Source organism: Vulpes lagopus, chromosome 7 (genome assembly GCF_018345385.1).
Source record: "Vulpes lagopus strain Blue_001 chromosome 7, ASM1834538v1, whole genome shotgun sequence".
Taxonomy (NCBI): Eukaryota; Metazoa; Chordata; class Mammalia; order Carnivora; family Canidae; genus Vulpes; species Vulpes lagopus.
In genome coordinates, this window is record NC_054830.1 from 16,252,152 (window position 1) to 16,272,633 (window position 20,482).

Here is a 20,482-nt window from a genome sequence, read left to right on the forward strand (position 1 = left end):
TCTCTTAGGTCCTCAATTCAACATACAGGGAGCCTGGTAGCAAATGGCCACCAGAGAGAGGGAAGAGATTTGCCCAAGGCCGCAGAGCCTGTCAGTGGTGACTGCAGGTCTGGATCAAGGTCCTTCTGCCCCCCTGCCCTCCGTTCTCACCAAGGAGATGAGAGAGTGTATCCAGAGCAGCACTCAGCTTCTAAAACCGGCTCTGATCCCAGCCACCTCTCCCATGCTCCCCCACGGTTCAGACCTGGTTCAGACCTGACCACATGCACTCAGACCGGCTGCAGCCAGCCCCAGTCTAGGCCCAGGCCCTGGTGTACACCCTCGGGAGTGCAGGGTTATGCAAGATTGGTATTACCTCTTCCTTAAATCTATGATAAGACTTCAGTGAAGCCATCTCAACCCACCCAAAGTTTCCTTTGTGAGGTTTTTAGATATGGGACTCTACCGATTTTCTATTTCTTCCTGAGCCAGCCTCCTGAATTCTTCTTTCAAGGACTATCCATTTCACCTAAGTTACTGCATGTATTGGCAAAAAAACACTTATAATATTCTCTTATTATCCCTTTAACTTTTGTAGGATCTGTAGTGACATCCATTGACGTCGACAACCTCTGTCTTTTGTCTTTCTTTGTTAGCCCAGCTGGAGGGACGCCTGGGTGGCTTAGTTGGTAGAACATGCAACACTTAATCTCCAGGTCATGAACTCAAACCCCACGTTGGGCACAGAGCTCTTTGGAAAATAATAAAATATTAGACCAGCTGGAGGTTTATCAATTCTGGGACATTTCAGACTTGGTGTTTTAACAATGTGTTTGCTCCTCAGTCACTTCCCCAGAAGAAGCCCTCATTAGCGGACTACCCCTACAGGGGATGAGAAGAGCACGTTAATCCATATTTGCTGCCTGAACCCTATCAGAAACTCAATCAACCATCAGAAATGCAGAAGGTGTGGGGAGAAGAGAAGCTGCTGCCTCTCCTTCTGCTGCCCTCCCCACTGAGGCAAAGACTGGGGTCCCTCTTCCCTCCTGTTTCCCTTTGTTGTGCTGGATCTGCCCAGCACAAAGATAAAGGAAACAAGAATGCTGTCCTCAAGGATCTCAAATCTACTTAAAGGAACAGACTTCAAAAACGTACCTCTGTGCCATGAGTGGTAGGAAGACTTTATGACATGTTCTGTATACCTGGGGAATCGGCAAGGGATAGGCATTGTCAGAGAAGGAGGTAACCCTTAAAGTCAGCTCCAAGTATCCAATGGGAGGTTACCAAGCAGCTAAAGAATGGTAATTGCCTGGTAAAGCCACAAGAGCAGAGTGAGGGCACTGTCCAGACCTGTGGAGCCTGAGGAGCCATGTCAGGCCGGACTGGGGGAGGGCAGGGCTAGAGGAGGGCTGACAAGGCCTTCCCCCAGGGCTGTGGGCGGGCTTAGCCCAGCCAGGGCCAATGTTCTCAAAGGGCATTGTGGCAGCCTGGAAGTGGAATCGTGGGAGAAGATGGGGAGACCAGAAGCCAGGTAAGACTGTCCACTCCCGGCCTGGACCTGTCCCAACCTGCTGATGTTTGTGCATATGTGCTGGTGAAGAGTAAATGGGGGTTGGGAGCTGCCATCAGGGGCAGTCATGCTGAAGGAGGAGCTCCTGAGCTGAGGGGACAGGGAGCAAGCCCCTCACCCTCACCCTAAGAGGAGCTGCTGCCCAGGGCTCTTCCTTCCAGAAGACAAAGAAGGAAGCAGGAAAGGGTTAATAGACACTCCAATCTCTGGTCTAAGTTTCCCCTGCCATTAGCCCATAAGTGAAGCAGCTGGAGACCCGACAGGAACCCACAGGTACAGAAACCCTTTCCAATGCCCAGGCAACATGCCTCATTAGCTCTGGGTATGCCTGGTGAGTTGTTCAGGGAAATGGCCCTTCTGGTCAACAATCAAGATCAAGAAAGACTAAGACCCAAACCTGGTCCCCTAAGAAGAGGTGAAATTGGCCCCAGCTTGAGCCTTTCTGGTTGCTGTGGCCCCGGGCAGGGAAAAGTCAATGAGAGATAAGCACAGAAGGGAAGTGAGGGGGACAGGAAGGGACTGACACTACTGAGGGCAAACCTGGCAGGTTTCACAATTTCACCCTGCTGCCCATCCTCAGAACCAGGTCAGCCCCATGTCGGGCAGAGAGACTTCCTGTCGGGTGCGGCTGTGAAAGGCGCCGTTCTCCACGGGCACTTAGGGGGTAGGGCAGACACTCAGTGTCTGACTCACCCTGAAGATGCAGTGATAAGCCCTGGGCTGAATGCCACCACACCTGGGTGCAGACACTGCATAGTCCTCTACTGTCCAGAGACAGGAGGAAGGAGGGGAGGGAGGTTCAAAGTCTCCCGGGTAAGCAATGATCCCAGCAGGGCCCAAGACTGGGTCCCCAGCACTGTTTGCTGGGGGCGGGGGATGGGACTACCTGGCCTGTATGTCCACTCTGCCCAGCAGGTGGAGAGTCCCTCAAGGGTAGATAGCTATCTCACCTGTCTGTACCCACGAGCCTGATACCACCTACAGCAGGTGCAGCAGCGGAGCTCACAGGCTCTGTGCCAGACCCTGCCTGGCAAAGCCGAGGGTCCATTTCACCCATCTGACCGTGGGCAAGTGGGCAAGTCATTCAACCAGTCTGGCCTCGGTTCCTCTTCTATGAAAACAGACACTATCACTCTGACATCATGGCACGGCTATAAGAGTGAATAGTCAGGGAGGAAGGAGAAGAGCCTGTAGCTCGAGTGGACAAGGAGCAGCCTCTGAAGGGTAGGGAGGATGGGGCCAGGCCAGGAAGGGCAGGGCTGCGGAGAAACCACAGGGCCGCAGGGCCCAGACGGGCTGCATCTGCACAGCTCATGATAAGCTTTCACTTTCATCAATCCGGAGGGCAGACAAGCAGCGCAGTAACGTCTGCTTCATGAAGACAGCAGGGGACGTGTCGGACAATCTGTGCAGGGGGACCCACCTTCTGACTCTCCGCGTTCAGGGCTCCGTTGAAAATCAGACTCAGAGAGTCCAGCAGGGAGGGCGGAGCCCGAGAGCCCAGAGCAGAGGCACCAGTGCTCTCCGGTGGAAGCAGGCAGGCGTTCCCCAGAGGCTCGTGAGCAGAGAGAACAAAGTGCTGGGGGAACAGCCCGGAAGCTGGAGGTGAGGCCTGCAGATGAGGGCCGGAACTAAGGCAGTGGCACTACCACAGAAGTGCCCAAATGCTCGGGGGGCGAGGGGGGCATCAGACAACAGACTCGAGGTTCTGACCAGGACTCCCAGGGAGAAGAAGGGTCCAGTGGGGCGTCCTCAGTGGCAGAGAAGAGGGCCCACTCCTCAGCCAGAGGCGGGGCTGGCACCACCACACAGCACGGCCCCAGGATGGCTGCCGGTGCCCTGCATGTGGCAGAGTGGGGGGGGGGGGGCTGGCCCCAAGCCAAGCCTGGTCCTATTCTCGCCACAGGCACAACCGGGAAACTGGCGGTGTTCGGAGGCGATGGCAGGCAACCCCTCCAGCAGATTACCAGCTAACAGACTGGCTCCCTGTGCTAGGTACTCCCTCCACATCAGGTCCCGAGGGGCAGAAAGAACACACCGAGAGGGCACCTGGTGTTCACAGACCAGGGCGGGTGGAACTTAGCCTGGGACCGTGGACGGGATCCCAGAGGTCACCAGTCACACACACACAGGCCAGGTATGAAAGGCCCATTTTTCTGGAGTAAGAATCCATAGCTCTTCAGATTCTCAAGGGGGTAGTGACCCGGAGGAGGGAAGGGAGTGTCAACAGCATGGCGGTGGTGTGTGGAGTGTGGGGGCAGGTCTTTTGGGGGCAGGTCTTTGGGTGGCACCTGAGGTATCTGCGGAGGCTCTCCTACCACCTGTTCTGCACCTCAAGGAGTGGGGGCAGGGGCAGGGCGGCAGAGGGAACAGGTAACAGCAGAAGGTGCAGAGGCTTGGGAGGGCCCACGTGTTCCCCACATCCCCACAGGAAAGAAGCCCTTGAGAGGTCATGCTGAGGGCAGGGCAAAGACCAGTGCCCCCTTTCCTTCACACATGGCCAGCCTGGACCAGTTCCTCTGGGCGGTGGGGCCAGGCTCCAAATTCCCACAGGGCCCTCCCTGTAGGGGGCACTGTGGGATGGAGATGCCCAGGCAGCAGGCCTGGCCAGGCAGCGCGAGGCAGACCACACTTCCACAGCTGACCAGTGGTGGCACGCAGGGCAAACTGCAGGACCTCTCTGTTTCCTCCCTGTGAGAGTGGGGCCAGTGCTACTTCACAGACACTGGGGTTAGGAACCTGGCTCCATCTCCTGGCACAGGGCCCCATGTGACACCCATTGTGGGCGACAGCCTGCTGGCACCCTGGGGTCCTGCTGTCCATCAGCGACAGGCCTGACCTGAACTCTGGCTCCCGCCGCACCCCCTGGGGAACTAGTCCCTCCCTCTGTTTTCACCTCCCTACCCCCTGCTCGGCCTGCACCCCCTCACACAAACAAACAAGAAAGTGGGTAGCCAGTAGAGTTCTAGGAACCAAAACAGACTTCAGAGACCCAGGGCCCAGGGTCCAGATCCAGGCTGGGAAGCAAAGGGCCAATTATGGTTGGTCCAACCCACAGAGAAGCTGATCCACGCCTAACACTGTAAAAGGTAGTGGTGTGTGAATGGAAGGCACCATCCTTTTCTAATTGTGTGTGTGTGTGTGTGTGTGTGTGTGTGTATTTGCCAAGTTTCTGCAGATGACACACATGCAATTTTTAAAACTGAAGCTCAAATTAAGAATGACCTATCTGGGGATCCCTGGGTGGCTCAGCGGTTTAGCACCTGCCTTTGGCCCACGGTACGATCCCGGAGTCCCAGGATCGAGTCCCGCGTCGGGCTCCCGGCATGGAGCCCGCTTCTCCCTCTGCCTGTGTCTCTGCCTCTCTCTTCTCTCTATGACTATCATGAATAAATAATAAAGAATATTAAAAAAAAAAAAAAAGAATGACCTATCTGATTCCCTTGGGGATGAGGGAGAAGGGCCCCAGGCTGGAAGAACGGGCACCGCATGTGTGAGGCTTCCCCACAGAAGCCTTCATTCTGCACATGCCATCAAACTGCATGGAGGCAGAGAGATGGAGGGTTGGCTTCGGCCCCTTCCCTCCCCATGTGGGCCGAAGGTTACATCCATGTTCAGCAGAAGGGCTTTCTTTCCAGGCAGGCTCTCCATCAAGAATAGTCCCAGACATTTGATTTTACCTGGACTTGCCCATGTGAGATTTGTTTGTCATCTTTCTTCCCTCCTCGACTGGGAGCTAGCTCTCAGAGGCCTGTCCACTGCTGCCCCCAACACCTGACGCCTAACAGCATCTGGACTACTAGCAAATGAGTGGTGGAGCAACCAAAGGGAGGCAGGACACATATGCTACTTCTTCCCCTTACGGACAAGTTCTCCTCCCAACAACTTGCATGAACCAGGCATCACTAAGCTTGCCTTCTGGGTGTGAGGACTGAGGCTCAGTGGACCTAACTCGGGTCCGTGCATGTCAGAGTCCTACTCTTTCCACCAGTTTGGGGACACAGTCACAGAAGCCCAGTTCCCTGCTACCACACACGTGGTTCTTTCTACCAGACAGATCTGCGTCTTCAGCACCAAGCTGTCTGTTCTAGCCTCCCTTCCAACAATCACCTGCACTTCTGCTTCTTTCCTGTAGATTGAGGGAAAAAATCTCAACCATGCCCACTCCTTAGTAGTGTGGTAAGGATCAAATCTAATGGGTCCATCAAACTAGAAGACTTCCCAGTAAAAGATGAGCTCTGGGGAGGGCTGGACCCCACTCTTACTCATCTCTGCTCTATGTATTTCCTATAATAATAGCATTCATTACATTATGCCAAGCAACTGATTATCCAATTAACTGAAATAATTACTTATTCATCATAAAAATCTACTAGAGGCACCTGGATGGCTCAGTAGGTTAAGTGTCAGCCTTCAGCTCAGCATGATCCTGGGATCCTGGGATTGAGCCTCAGGTTGGGCTCCTGGCTCAGCAGGAGCCAGTCTGTTTGTCCCTCTCCCCTGAACCCACGCCTCCTCACCCTGTCTCAGCATCTGTGCACTTTGTCTCTCTCTCTCAAAAAATCTAATCAAGTCAGCACTGCTTTCTTTCACAGATTATAAAAATGGAAGTCTGGTGTAAGTGAGTAGCCCACCCAGAGTCACACAGCTGTTGGTGCCAGGGACCAAAGGATAGGGTCAGAGTCAAGCCTAGGCTGCTTCCCTGTAAGAGCCAGCCCTCTGCTCTAGCCATGCTCCCACACCTATCTCCAACACACAGGTGGTCTCATTGGTGTCTAACGGAGCAGCAGCATCACACCACCTCACATCTCTTCCCAGTGTCATTTCAGAGACATGACCAAACCATCAGGAGCCCCCGATATGCCCATTTCTGGGCCAGGAACTTCCAACCCAGAAGAGCACCACTAGGAGATAAAAAAGTGATACATGGCGAGGTGCTCACAGCTGTACTTCTCCTAACAGGGTGACCTGGAACTGCGAGGTGAGTCCTATTTGCTCCTGCACCTGGCTTGTATGGTCACGGAAAAAGCACCGTGACACAGAACACACAGGACCGTGAGAGGTGCTGAGTCCACACACATGGCCATGAGCCGAACCATAGCATCACATCATGACACACATGTGGCCCAAGACTTCACGGGCTCATACATGACTGTGGGTAGTATTTTTTCCATTTCCTTTCATTCTCTTATCAAAATGACTTAATAGCAAAAAGATCTAAAAACAAAAGCAGCTAGAGGAACCCAGCTGCCCGTGACTCACTGTCTTGACTGTATCACACCCTAAACAGACTCTCCTGACCTTCACCTGGCTCAGCAGGAAAGCAGGAAGCCATGGCTAGCCCTGAGGCCCAGCACAGCCCAATGTTTGGTGACTTTTCTAGAATTTAAACACACACAAAACCCAAAGGACCAGCATTCTGCGGGGGGTGGGGAGGAGGGGGAAGGCTGACGCCTGCACACACCAGCCCGCAGCCCTGGACTGGGCCCAACAGCCAAACCAGCAGCTGCCCTGGAGGCTGAGTGCCCTCCAACTGGGCCAGACGGCTCCCCTGATCAGGACAAAAATTTCAGTTAAGAAACCAACTGGTGGTGAGCAATGAGGTTACCTCCCTACCCTCTCCCCCTGCCTCATCATTTCCCGTTTTTTCAAGGGAGAAAGTGCCTCCTCTGCCACAGAACAGAACTTGCAACCACCAGGACTTCCTCATCATGGTAAAGCTCACAGCTGGAGCAAGAGCAGTGAATCGCAAAGGCAAACAATAATGTTCATGAAGTTTAGAAACCCCTGCCTGGTATGAGATAGCCCTGTGTGGCACTGGGGGGCTGGCCCAGAATCCTCTTCCTGTGGCCTCAATGTGGACAGCTGGAGTCATGATGCACTGCATGGGGGCCCAGCTGGTTGGTTTTGGGGAATAAAACAGCCACCCAGAATCTCTGGTCCTGAGGACATATGGCTGGTGTCTGACCCACACCAGATCCATCCTCTGCCCTCGAACTCTGGATGGTGAACAGGATTCTCAGTCTGAGCCCTAGAGGGAAGAGGGAACTTATTGAGAGTATGTTCACCATCCTTGGATCCAAGGGAAATAGCCAACAAGGGCCTGAAAACCCCAGTTGAGTCGCTCTGAAAATCACACACTTCTACCTCCCCCCACACCAGGCCCATGTGCCTATTCACACCAGTGCTGGGTCCCCAAACCATTCCCTGACAGCAGCCAACAGGACCACATCAAGGCTCCTGTTAGCCACATGATGCCACTGGCTTCCTCAAAGCCTGTGATCAACAAGGCGGGGGGGGGGGGGGGCTCTTTTCCGTGTGGGCAGGTGTCAAAACGCCCCCAGTCCATGCCTGAACAACTGATTCTGCAAACCTTGTGGTCTGGAAAGACTTCGCACCCAGTGAAGTTCACCTCGCCGGTATGGCTGCAGATTACAGACCTCTATATAAAGGCAAGTCGGCCTCTCCCTGAGAAAAAGATCTCAGCCTGGCCAACTCCCAAACCCACGGGCCTATCCAGTTGCTTCATTTCTTCACTCAAATATTTTTGAGATGTCTCTGAGCCCTGTCATCTGGCGGATGAAAAGGTGACGAAGACATGACTTCTGCCCTCAGGGTGCTGGCACACAGGTGAATGCACAGTCACCGCACAGCATGTCCTAAGCCAAGTGCCGTGGCTCCCTGGGTACTACGAGAATGCCCAGTGATTCAGAGCTGACCAGGAAACCCAAACGCACCTGGAAGAAGAGTGGGCTGTCTGGGGGAGAGCAGAGTGGGCAGGGCAGGGGTGCTAGAATAACTGGAAGGAGCAGGTGCGCTGAGCCTGAGCCCTGTGTCTGTGGAGAGGGCCAGCCAAGGCACACTGGGGCAGGAGGAGCCAGCATGGGGGGGGGCTTGCCCTAAGTGCTACTGACTTCAGCCCTGTCTGTCCAGCACCAAGAAGCCGGCAAAAGCTGGAGCACAGTCAGGGAGGCGGCAGCCACGTGGCTAGCGTTATTTATAAAGGGCATGAAGAAAGGGCCAGAAAGGGAAGGGTGAGGGTCACCGGTTGAAGCCACCAAAAAAGGAGTCGGATGTGGGTCAAGAGAGCTACTTTCTCAGCCCTGGGAGAGCAGACAGCTGCTGCCTGTGAGTCTGTGCAGAGGACAGCTGCTCCCACCTGCACAGGGCCAAGTGGCACTCACACTTCCCTCTCACACACATGGGGCCTCGGCCTGCTGCCCCCCTTCCCTGGGATCCCATACTATCATCTCAGCCGTGCAATGACCGTTTGGGACCACCAAGGGACGTACTCAATGGCTCACAGCTGGTAAGAGATAGGTCAGCACTTAAACCAAGGTTTTCTGATTGCATCATGCTTCCAAAACTCTTTCAAGTAAGGTCTGGCTGTGCGTTCTGCACAAAAGCCAGAAGGGTGACCCTGTCCATTCTTACCAAATGAGAAAAGAAAGAAAACCACAAACTGTGAAGGCTGCACAGGTCTCTGATAACATCTGGTACAGCATGAAAGGGACCCAGAGGTCCATGGAACAGGCTATAAATAGAACCTCCGAAATCAGAATCTTTCAGATTAAGACCTGGAAGTCTGAATGTTCCCAGCTCCTGCCCACCCCCCGGGTCACACTTTTACCACACGATTCAAATGAGGAGCCTCTGAGTCAGACCACATCACTACTCTTACAGAGGCTGACCGGGGGATGAAGTGACCCGTATGAGGCCACCCCAAGCTGCCTGAGGGCCACTGCAGTGACCAGGGTGGGCTCTGGATACAGAGCAGGCAGGATGGGAAGAGACAGAGAAAGCTCTCATATAACATAAACATTCTGAGGGCAGCAGGAGGTCCAGGGAAAGTGTGCAGGACAAGGACAAGAGCTAGCACCAGACCTCAGGTCTCCTGATTTCAAGCTGGCCGGTCCGTCTAGGCGACCATGTTGCCTGGAGCCATGGGGTAAGGTGACTGGAACCTGAGTGCCCATCATTCTATGGGCCACCCAGGGCCTGCACCCCTCCCTTACTAGGAGGCTCTGACTGAGGCTTGGGGAAGGAAGAGATAGCTGCACAGAACAGAGGCTGAGAGTGCCCCACACAGGCCTGCCCAGCGGGGTGAGGAGGGTGGGGCAGGGGGCCGGCCTCAGGGACTTCTGATGGCAGCGCTAGTATAAGACTGAATCTGCCTCTGGGGCTGCAGCACAACAAGCTTGCAGAGTCGTCATACCTGGAGGCAGTAGGGCTTCCTCACAGAGCCACTTCTCCTGAGAAATGCTGGGCTTCTTTTTGGCTGCATAAATCCAAGGCTGGGGTGCTCTCTTTCTCTCTCTCTCTCTTTTTTTTTCTTAGAGAGGGGGAGAAGAGGAAGAGGCAGGGAGAGAATCTTAAGCAGGCTCTATGTCCAGCACAGAGCCCGACACAGGGCTCTATCTCACAACCCTGAGATCATGACCCAAGTACAATCAAGAGTCAGATGCTTAACCAACTGAGCTCTCTTGTTTTAGGCACCCCTGGCTCTCTTGTTTTAAACCGAGAAACTGGGCAGCCCTGGTGGCGCAGCGGTTTAGCGCCGCCTGCAGCCCAGGGCGTGATCCTGGAGACCCTGGATCAAGTCCCACGTCAGGCTCTGCATGGTGCCTGCTTCTCCCTCTTCCTGTGTCTCTGCCTCTCTCTCTGTGTCTCTATGAATAAATAAATAAATAAATAAAATTAAAAAACAGAGAAACTAACTAACTAACTAACCAGAATAGATTTCTGTTGGTTGTAACTAAGTACCCTGGCTACACATGACCATTTATAGCAATAACCTAATAGCAAAGCAGGTGCAGTGCTTTCAGAGCTAAAAGCTGTCTTAGGGCCCATGGTTCATCAGATCCACAGGGAGACTTTACAAATGAAGAAACGGGGTGCAGGATGTAAAGTGTTCTGTGTACTTGGCCCTGGCATTTCCCCCTAAGTCCATCACAAAGGCCAACCGCTGACGCAAGCAAGCGCTCACCTGACCTGGGGTCCGTCTCTCTATCCCTCCATCCCAACGGAGCTGAGTGTACAATGTACACAGCCCCAACTCAGGCACCCAGGTTGGAAAAGCAAATTCTTTGGGCATTAATTCCCAGGCAAGGGACACCTGGGTGGCTCAGTGGTTGAGTGTCTGCCTTTGGCTCAGGTCGTGATCTCAGGGTCCTGGGATTGCGTCCTGCATCAGGCTTCCTGCATGAAGCCTCCTCCCTCTGCTTGTGTCTCTGCCTCTCTCTGTGTGTCTTTCATGAATAAATAAATCTTTAAAAAAAACCAACCTGAAATGTTAAAAAAAAAAAAAAAAAAAAGTTCCCAGGCAAGTCAGAAGTTCACAGAGAAACAGTGTGCTGAAGCTTCTAGGAGACTAGAAGCTATTTTAACCTCTGATCAGCTGCTTCTCAGTGTGTCACAGTCTGAGGAAAAGTAAAGGTAAGACAGTTGTCTCCTCTCTGGTGTGATCTACAAGTGATAAAATCCTAATTGAAACCAAATTTAAACTAAAGTCAGAACTGGCACATTTATTTGTGGGAGGAAACACTGCTTAAACAAGGTCTTTTAATCCTCACCTATACACATTTCCTCAAGAAGCCAAGTACACTTTGTAAAATCATGTGCTGGGCTGAGGGGTTGACAAGGCAGGAGCACATAAGGAAGCAGCCCAGCGCTGACCAGCGTGCTGTGCCATGCACCTGGGTGACCAGCATGCCATGCTGTGTCATGTGGTGGATCTGGGTGATCAGTGTGCAGTGCTGTGTCGTGCCCTGGACCTGGGTGACCAGTATGCTGTGCCTGTGCCTGTGCCTGGACGTGGGAGATAGCACCTTCATCAGCTGCAGAGAGCTGGTGAATGAGTGGACATGGTGTGAGGAGCCCTGCATGGTGGCCCACACAGAATAGGTCCTCAGTGAGTAGGCGCCAACCATGGTGATGATGATGCCGACAGGGGAGCCCCAGCATGAGACCTGCATGCTCAGCGTGAGGCCCATGACATCCGCCCCCAGAGCCATGCTCACTGCCCCCCACTCCCCCGCCACACTGCCAGAAAGGATCACAGAACAAATCCTCACGTGCATGCCTCTTCCCTTCCCTCAATTCATACAGAGCAGCCACCAGTGTCAGCCAGGGAACCATCCAGCTCTTGCCCTTGAGCTGACCCGTTTAGAAGGGCACATCCTGCACGCATGCAGAGAATGTGAGTCCAAGTCAGAAAAGGCTAGTCACAGTATGCGGGGGACCTGGAGGAGGCGAGGGGTGGGGGTGGGGGCTTCCACGGTGGTCTTCCCACATCCTGACTACCTCCACACCTGCCTGCTCTGCCCCTCCCCTCCTCTTCTTCCATCCTCCAGGCAGCTATCGCCTTCTGTGCCCTGTACCCAGTCTCTCTCCTCAGGTAAACGCAGAACCTCAGCCATGTCAGGCTCCATCTTGAAAGCTGTGCAGCCTGGGCAGCCCAAGGACATGCCCCACAAGCCAACAAAGGAGAGAAAGTGGGGTCAGGTGCCTTCACAGCGGGTTCAGAAGCTCCCCATTCCGTGCAGTGGTTGTGGCACTACAGTGTACAAGGGCCCTCTGGCCCTCCACTCAGGACACTCAGGGCTCTCGGCTACCCCTCCCCAGCAGACAGCAGTGCGCTGTATCATGATGACAGCTGGTAGCACCTGGGTCCTGTCTCCCCACTGAGCCCCAGTCTGCCCTTGATGACTTCAGCCCCAAAGCCCTTCATGGGGCCTGGCACATAGCAGGCATGCAACAGGAGGAGCAATGCTGGTCGGGTGCACAGGAGGGGTTCAAACAGCTCAGTACCCTACTCCTTGTCCCAGAGAGCCCAGCATGCACTCCCATTCCTGAACAGTTGCGGGCTCCTGGACTCAGGGCAGGAAAGTTCTGCTCCTGTCTGATGGCTTCCTCACCCAGGTAGCAAATACAGGTGCATTTTCTTTAGGATTCAATTGCCCTGCAAGAAATCCAGTGGTACCCCGCCCAGGACACCCTGTAGAGGCGGCAGGGGGGGGCTGTCCTTGAAAGGACAAACGTCTTCTGGCCAGCCACTCACATTTTCTCTGGACAGAGCAGCTCTTTAGAAGCCTGAATCCAGACAGCTCTGGAGTGTGGATTTTACTCCCCACAGGGCGTCGTTACCACAGTGACCGGTTTTCCTCTTGGAATTCTTTCAAGAGTACAAGCTGTTGCTTCCCTCCAAAACAAACCTAGGGGAAAGCCTCAGGGGTTAAGGGCAGGGCCCTGAAGGCAGGCAGGGCCAGATCAGACCAGCCACTCCAAGCTCTATAGTGGGGTCTCCTGGAGCTCAGCAGTGGCTTAGCAGTGACAAGCCCTCCCAGCTGCTTAGGGTGTGTGTGGGGAGGGGTGCTGAGGGTATGGGTGTGGGTGTGTGTGTGCATGTGTGTGTGTTTGGGGGAGGTATGGGCATGTGTAAGTGTGGGCTGGGGGCACTGGGGGTTGGGCGTGCAGAGGGAGTGGCTGTGTGGTGCATGCAGACTGGAGGGTGGGCAGATGCACTATTGTGTGTGTATGGATACATGCACTGGAGTGGTGGGGGGCACATGGGGCACCTGCATGGGGACACGGGGGAAGCGTGTGGGTGTGGGCTGGCGAAGTGTTCCTCGTTATCCCAAGGTGAAACATGGGTCACATCATCCCCGATAGGAGAACACGAATTCCATTTCAAATCTGTATTACAATACTTAGCGCTGCGATCAACCACATCCTGGTCCACCTGTCGGCAGGGGTCCGTTTAAAACAGCTCAACTCTGAAACAAGTGACCTGGAAACAACTCGTATTTCTAGCCAGAACACCCCCAGTTAGTTGGTCGGGCAAGGCTGGCTGAGCAGCTCTGGAGGAACTGGCTTGGCGGGTCCCCGCCTTCCCTCCAAGTACACAGGAAGTCCTCCTGTGGTGCACAAAGCCCCGGGCCCAGGGGCTCAAGGGCTCAGAGTCAAGCCACAGAATACAATACGGAGGATGGTGCCGCTGCCACAGGGCACTTGGGTGGCTCAGTGGTTGAGCATCTGCCTTTGGCTCAGGTCATGATCCTGGGGTCCTGGGATTGAGTCCCCCATCGGGCTCCCTGCATGAAGCCTGCTCCTCCCTCTGCCTATGTCTCTGCCTCTCTCTGTGTGTCTCTTATGAATAAATGAAATTTTTAAAAGATTTCTTTTAGGGCAGCCCTGGTGGCTCAGTGGGTTAGCGCTGCCTTCAGCCCAGGGCATAATCTTGGAGACCCAGGATCAAATCCCACATCAGGTTCCCTGCATGGAGCCTGCTTCTCCCTCTGCCTGTGTCTCTGCCTCTTTTTCTCTCTGTGTCTCTCATGAATAAATAAATAAATAAAATATTTTTTAAAAAGATTTCTTTTAAAAAAAGAAGAAAAAACTACTACTAGTACTACTTCTATAATAATTACAATTATTATCAAGATGTTGTAGGAGATCAGCAGTATTATTAAGCATGCTGCATGCCAACCGTTCACAAGAAAACAGCCTTCTTTCTAAAAAACAACTGGGCCAAATAATGAATAGTGCTGAGTCACAGATATCCACATGGGCAGGAGGATCCTGACGCCTACCTCATACCATGCAAAAATAAGTAAATTCTGGATGGACTAGAAATCTCAAGGTGAAAGGTAAGACAATAAAACTTCTAGAATACAACATAAGAGAATGAGAATGTCATTGTGACCTAGGAGTTGGCAACTATTCCCGTAAGCAGGCCACAGAAGGTAGTCAGGAAAAAAACAAAACAAAACAAAACAAAAAAACAAAACTTGATGAATTGGACTACACAAAAATAAAGAACTTCTTCTGTTCACCAAAGAATGCAATTAAAAGCATGAAAAGTCAAGGCCCAGAAGGGGAGAAAACACAATATGTATACAGAACAAAGAACTCACTGAAGGCTCAAAGAACCCCTAGAAATTAATAGGAAAATCTGTCAGGTAACTCAATAAAAAAGGACAGGAGGCAAAAGGTTTGAACAGGTACTTCATATAAACATATGAAAAGACACTCGACTGCATTAAGTTAGGAAGGGAATGCAAACTTAAACCACAGAGGGATACCACTACACCTCCACCAGCAGGGCTAACTTGAAAAAAACTAACCATAGCTGGAGTGTTGGGAGAGGAACTCTCATTCACTGCTGGCAGGAGTGTGGCGTGGTAGAGCTGCTGGGAAAGCTGGACGGCAGCATCTCCTCTATGACCTAGCAATTCTACTCCTAGGGCTACCCCCAGCAGATACACATACACATGTTCACCAAGACGTCTATAAGATTGGGAATGGCAGATTATGGCTCCAGCCTGAAAATCTACAGTGGGACGGATCTGACATGGTATATTCAAACAATGGCATACGGTACAGCAGTCAGAAGAGCTGAGGCCACATGCAACAGCTCACAGGCACAACACTGAATGAAAGAAGCCGGATCCCAAAAGAGTATGTAGCGTATGACTCCATTCACATGAAGTTCAAGAGAAAGCCAACCTAGGGTGTTAGAGGCCCCAAGTGATTACTCCTGGGGCACAAGCGCAGGGAGCAGGGGATGCTGGGATGTTGCCCCGCTTCTTGACCTGAGTGACAGATTACATAATGTATTCACTTAGGAAAAATCACTGGGCTGGTTCATCTAGTTTTTTCTATGTACGGTATACTTCAATTAAAAGGGAAGTTTTTTAATGCTGGGACAGAATTGTTAAAAACAGAATTTAAGCCCATGTAAAGGGCAGCCCAGGTGGCTCAGCAGTTTATCGCCACCTTCAGCCCAGGGTGTGATCCTGGAGACCCAGGATCAGAGTCCCACATCGGGCTCCCTGCATGGATCCTGCTTCCCCCTCTGCCTGTGTCTCTGCCTCTGTCTCTCATGAATAAATAAAATCTTTAATTAAAAAAAAAGCCCATGTAGAAACCAGAAACAGACTACTAAAATCTAAAGAGAAGACTCATTCTGTCTAGGACAATAAGAAATCAGTCCTCAAAGAGAGAAATACCTCAGGACACCACACCACACACACACACACACACACACACACACACACACACACACACACACGGCACACCCAGAAGATAACTACTTGGGAGGGAAACACAGCCCCTCCCTGCCTCCCAGCTCTAGGAAACAGATAAAACGGAGGGATTCACCATTAAGGTAACAAAAATTCTGCTGCTGCAAAAGCTAACAGGAGGATTAAAAGCCAGCTTGAATTTCACGATTCCTTTGCTTCCCAACTCCCTGTACCCCATCAGTGAGGCCTTGCAAACACCTGGTTACATCTTGTCATGTCACAAGAGTCACTCAAAGGGGTAACTGAGGTCCTAATGGCATGTCAGGACTGGGGCAAGAAAGGAGGACCTTGTCTTACAGCCTCCTGTCTAGAGGTACTTGTCTGCCTCAGCCATCACAGGCAAACTAAATAGTGAAAAGATCCAGAACAGCATGCATCTGCCTCAAAGAGCCCTGCCCTCTGAGGGTAACTTAGAAAGAGGCCCACCACTATTCCAGGCTAGTAGGTTTCCCCCAGGGTATTAGACCAGTTTCAGGGAAGGTCCCCTTCTCTTCACTGAACCCCATCGCAGGGCCTTCCCTGCACAGCTCCAAGGGGAAGCCAGCATCCCTTCCATGCCATAGAGAGAGCACTGTGTGGACTTCAGCCAGGAGGTGGGCGTCTCCCTAGCACCCAGCCCCAGGAAGCAGACCAAGGCCAGAGGGCCAGAGGGTGGGCCCTGTGTGACACAGGAGGAACGTGAAGACTGATCTATCTACTGGTCTCAGAGTCAGTAGAGCTTGGTGGCAAAAGCAATCTGCCCAGCAGCCCTTGGTGCAGGGAACCATGAGTGAAGCTGCCAGCCTGACTCAGGGGTAGCGTTCTGCACACGTGGGAATAGCCCACCTACAGGGTAGGGGGCAGGAAGGCTACCCACTCCACAACACTGGGCCAGCCCAAAGAGCAAAGCCACAAGAGCACAGCCTCAGCCTGGTGCTGCCTCTCCTGAGAGTTCAGCAAGCCTCACAGGTGAGGGCTGGTGAGACCTCAAAGCAGTGTACAGGCCCCCTTCCCAATGCAGCTGTCGCCAGGACCCCACTAGCACCTTCCCCTCCCACACAGGCCACCCGCAAACAGCTAGACCACACCACTGTCCCGTCATGTCCAAACCCACTCCAGTGTCCAAACCCACTCCAGTCCTCACCCAGCTTCTCTCAGCCCCAATGCCCCCCACCCAAGATTCCTCTGCCACTTCTCCTGTAGGTTGCAGGGTGAGCCCCTGGGCACTGTCTGTGCTATCTAAACCCTGTCCCCAGGGGACCTCACCCAGCCCCAGGGCTTCAGATCCTACCCACACAAGCATCTCTCTGAAGTCCCAACACCTACCTGCCAGGCTCTCTCCACTTAGATGGCTAATAGGCCTAATGTGGCCCACATCAGATTCCTGGTTCCCCTTCAAAACCATTCTTCCTGTACCTCTCATCTCAGGAACAGGCACTACCATCCCCCCAGCCTGCTTGCCCCTACAGTCCACCTGCTGGGATGTCCCGTAACCCTAAGTGACACTCTCCCGTCTGCACACACTCAGGGCAAGACCTGGCACTCAGGCCTCCAATGGGTCCCCATCCCCCCTAGAGCAAGGTCCTGCCCCTGTGGCCCCAGCCTGCCACAGCCTCTCTATTCCCTACCCCCCAACCCTTCACTTGACACCTGCCATGCAGGGCTTTCTTCTGCCCCTCAAACAAGCCAATGCAAGTTCTCCACTCAGCTTCAAATGCTCTTCCTTAGATCTGGCATCCCATCCCTCTCCTGCAACCATCGACATCTCCAATCTCCCACTCAGAGGGGGCTCCCGGTCCTAGAACAGCTACAGGCTCTCCTTCAACACACACACACACACACACACACACACACACACACACACACACCAGCACTCACAAGTTTCTGACACTATCTTCCCTGTTTACATGTATACACTGTCTACCCACCCCTCCCATGGAAGCCCCTTGAGGCAGAGAGGTAGTCTTATTCACAATCTGGGTCCCCAGGCTTGGCACACAGTCAGTGCTCAATACTTGTTTGATGGCTGGTTGCAGAGTTTCCGCAGTGAGGATGACCAACTAATGCTCCAGGGAAAGAAGGTGTTCTACTTCCTTTTGTCAAGGGAGAATGTCAAGGAAGTGATTAGAGACTTGCAGAAAAATGAATCATCCGGGATCTTGAAAAATGCATGATTTCTAAGCTCCATACCAAGATCTCAACAGTAGATCTGGGGTGGAGCCAGAGAAAAGAATACACACTGTCTCCCCAGCTGATCCTGACACACAGGTAAGTCTGAGAACCTCAGACTGACCCAACATTTTCATTTCACATATGAACAAGTTAGGGCCCTCAGAAGGGATGACTCAATCCAAAATTGCAACACTGGTTCATCATCAAGTGTCTGTGTCAAGGTCCCAAACTTCCCACCTACAAGGTTCTCCCTCTCACTGGCTCCAAGACCTCAGCATCTGAGCAGGCCTCAGGAAAAGATGAGTCCTTAGGAAGAAGGGGGAACACACACCCTATCATGGCTGTGGCTCTGCAAATCTACTTTTTTTTGTTAATCTAACACTCTGCACAAGTGAATTACACCTTCAAGGAAGTGGAGATAGGCTGAAGAAAGCCATGGGACCAGCAAGATGCTGGTCTTTGCTTCCCTCCGGGAAACAGGGCCAGCTCCACCCACTGTCACCCAGCATGGAGGGCTGGAGAACCACCCAGACTTCCTCACTTCAACAGCACAGGCAAGAAAAGATACACACACATTTATAAAAGGCCCATGGGCAAGACCTTGAACTAGCCACTTCACAGGCATCCTTCTCTGTTCTTTCAGCTACTGATGAGGTCAGGAGCCATGTCTCGATTTTACAGACGAAGCTAAGGAAGCACAAAGTTTTATTTTATTTTATTTTAAAGATTTTGTTTATCTATTCATAGAGACACAGAGAGAGAGAGGCAGAGACACAGGCAGAGGGAGAAGCAGGCTTCCTACAGGAAGCCCGAGGTGGGACTCGATCCCGGGTCTCCAGGATCACACCCCAGGCTGCAGGCGGTGCCAAACCGCTGTGCCACCGGGGCTGTCCCGGAAGCACAAAGTTTTAAAGATCCACTCTGGGTCCCATAGATGTGATGAATGGAGCTGAGATTTAAACCAGATCCATCTGGCTCCAAAGACCATGCTCTCCATTATGCCAGTCAGCATCCCCAAGCAGCCTGATAGCAGTTTCTGTGTGTGATAGGGAGAGTTCATCCAGCGGGCTACTTCTTCCCAAGCACCTGGGGGTGACAAATGAAGGATACAGGGCCAGGGCTTAAGGAACATCCTAGGGTCAGCAACATCCCAAAGCACGGCCATAAGAGGTCCTGCCAGCCAGGGCTTCCTGGTCTACTAAACAGGGATAAATGGTTTTAAACCTACCTCAAAGGCCTGCTTCTGGATTGAGCAAATCATGAGATCCAGTCACAAAATCCCATGTAAATGTTATGACAGCCGATCTCTAAAAGGCTGTCAACATGGAGGCAGTGACTCCTCTACTGACTTACCCTTCAGGCTGTTATGCCTGGGGATATAGCCACACAAGCCCAAGTCAGAAGCAATTTCCTGAGGGATGAGCAGGGCACAGACAAGTCTGACTCCTCACCCAAAATACTGGGCTCTTCACTACTGCCACCTCCCCACATCTCACTGCCCTTCCCCTCTGACCCCCAAGAGTGGCCAGCCCTTCCCTTTAGTGCCTCCTTCCACCTTCAGCCCACAATAGCCAAGACCATCCCTGGTACACCCAAGTCCAAGATTATCAATGAGCTCACCCTCACTTTCCAGACTGCCTGTTTCTTGAGTGTACAGTGTTAGCATTTAACTCCATTGGATACACACACCAAAGGGCAGAAAATAAGCATCTGCTGGAGACACCGGCCATGAAGACTGCCTACTTCAAAGCCCTCGGTTCCCCAAGGCTGAGCTCACAGTCATCTGAGTTTCCACCTACTCTCTGCCTCATAAATCTCAATAAATGAGAGTTTAGGCAGAGAGACACGGTCTCTTACGAGGGAGCAAGTTCTCCAGAGACACACTGTCCAAAAAGGCAACCCTAAGTCAAATGTGGCTGTTTAAATATAAAGTAATTAAAACTGAATAAAATAAAACACCACATTGGTCACATTTCAAGGGCTCAAGAGCCACATGTGGCTCCTAGCTGTGGTTCTGGGCAAGACATACTCAAGGGAGAAGAATACTGCCATCACTGCACCAGGTGCCACTGCCCAGCACTTCCCTGGTCCCTAGAGCCAGGTGAGAAATAGGAACTGCTGCAGAGCCTGGGAGATGACAGCCAGACCTTGCTCCTGAGCTTGTGTGCAACCCCCGAGGGGCTGGCCTGTTGGACAACCAGCCTCTCCGTCCCAGGGCACAAAGAGACAGCCCCACGCAGGCTAAATGCTTATGAAAGCAGAGAGCCATGCACGAGTGTTTGTGCCAAGTTAACAATCTTTAGGAACCTCCTTCTGGCTACTCTGAGTAGAGGTCAGAGAAGGATGATGTGGCCGCTGCCTACCGGATAGCATGGTAGAGAGTGCCACAGAGCTTCATCTACACAGCCTGGAATGGTTCACCTACTCACTCAGCTTGGAACTTCTGGAAAAGCACCAAGAAATGAAGTTCAAATATAGTATAGAAATGTAGGTGATGGGGATCCCTGGGTGGCTCAGCTGTTGAGTGCCTGCCTTCGGCCCAGGGCCTGACCCTGGAGACCTGGGATCAAGTCCCATGTCGCGCTTCCTGCATGGAGCCTGCTTCTCCCTCTGCCTGTGTCTCTGCCTCTCTCTCTGTCTCTCATGAATAAATAAAATCTTAAAAAAAAAAAAAAAAAAAAAAAGGAGAAAAGAAATG

The 20,482-nt window shown here is 52.5% G+C and overlaps 1 protein-coding gene and 1 long non-coding RNA gene across 4 annotated transcripts in view; one reads left to right on the top strand and one right to left on the bottom strand.

The window, feature by feature from the left end:
- CCDC12 (coiled-coil domain containing 12) overlaps window positions 1–20,482 on the bottom strand; it is a 53,854-nt gene that overhangs the window by 23,018 nt on the left and 10,354 nt on the right. The window lies entirely within an intron of this gene.
- LOC121494364 lies at window positions 1,170–7,821 on the top strand. 2 transcript variants are annotated; one of them, XR_005988794.1, is made up of 3 exons: window positions 1,170–1,510; window positions 6,368–6,530; window positions 7,203–7,821. It is a non-coding gene; the product is annotated as an uncharacterized LOC121494364 (long non-coding RNA). The 2 variants fall into 2 exon arrangements; XR_005988795.1 differs by lacking the exon at window positions 1,170–1,510 and adding an exon at window positions 3,026–3,154.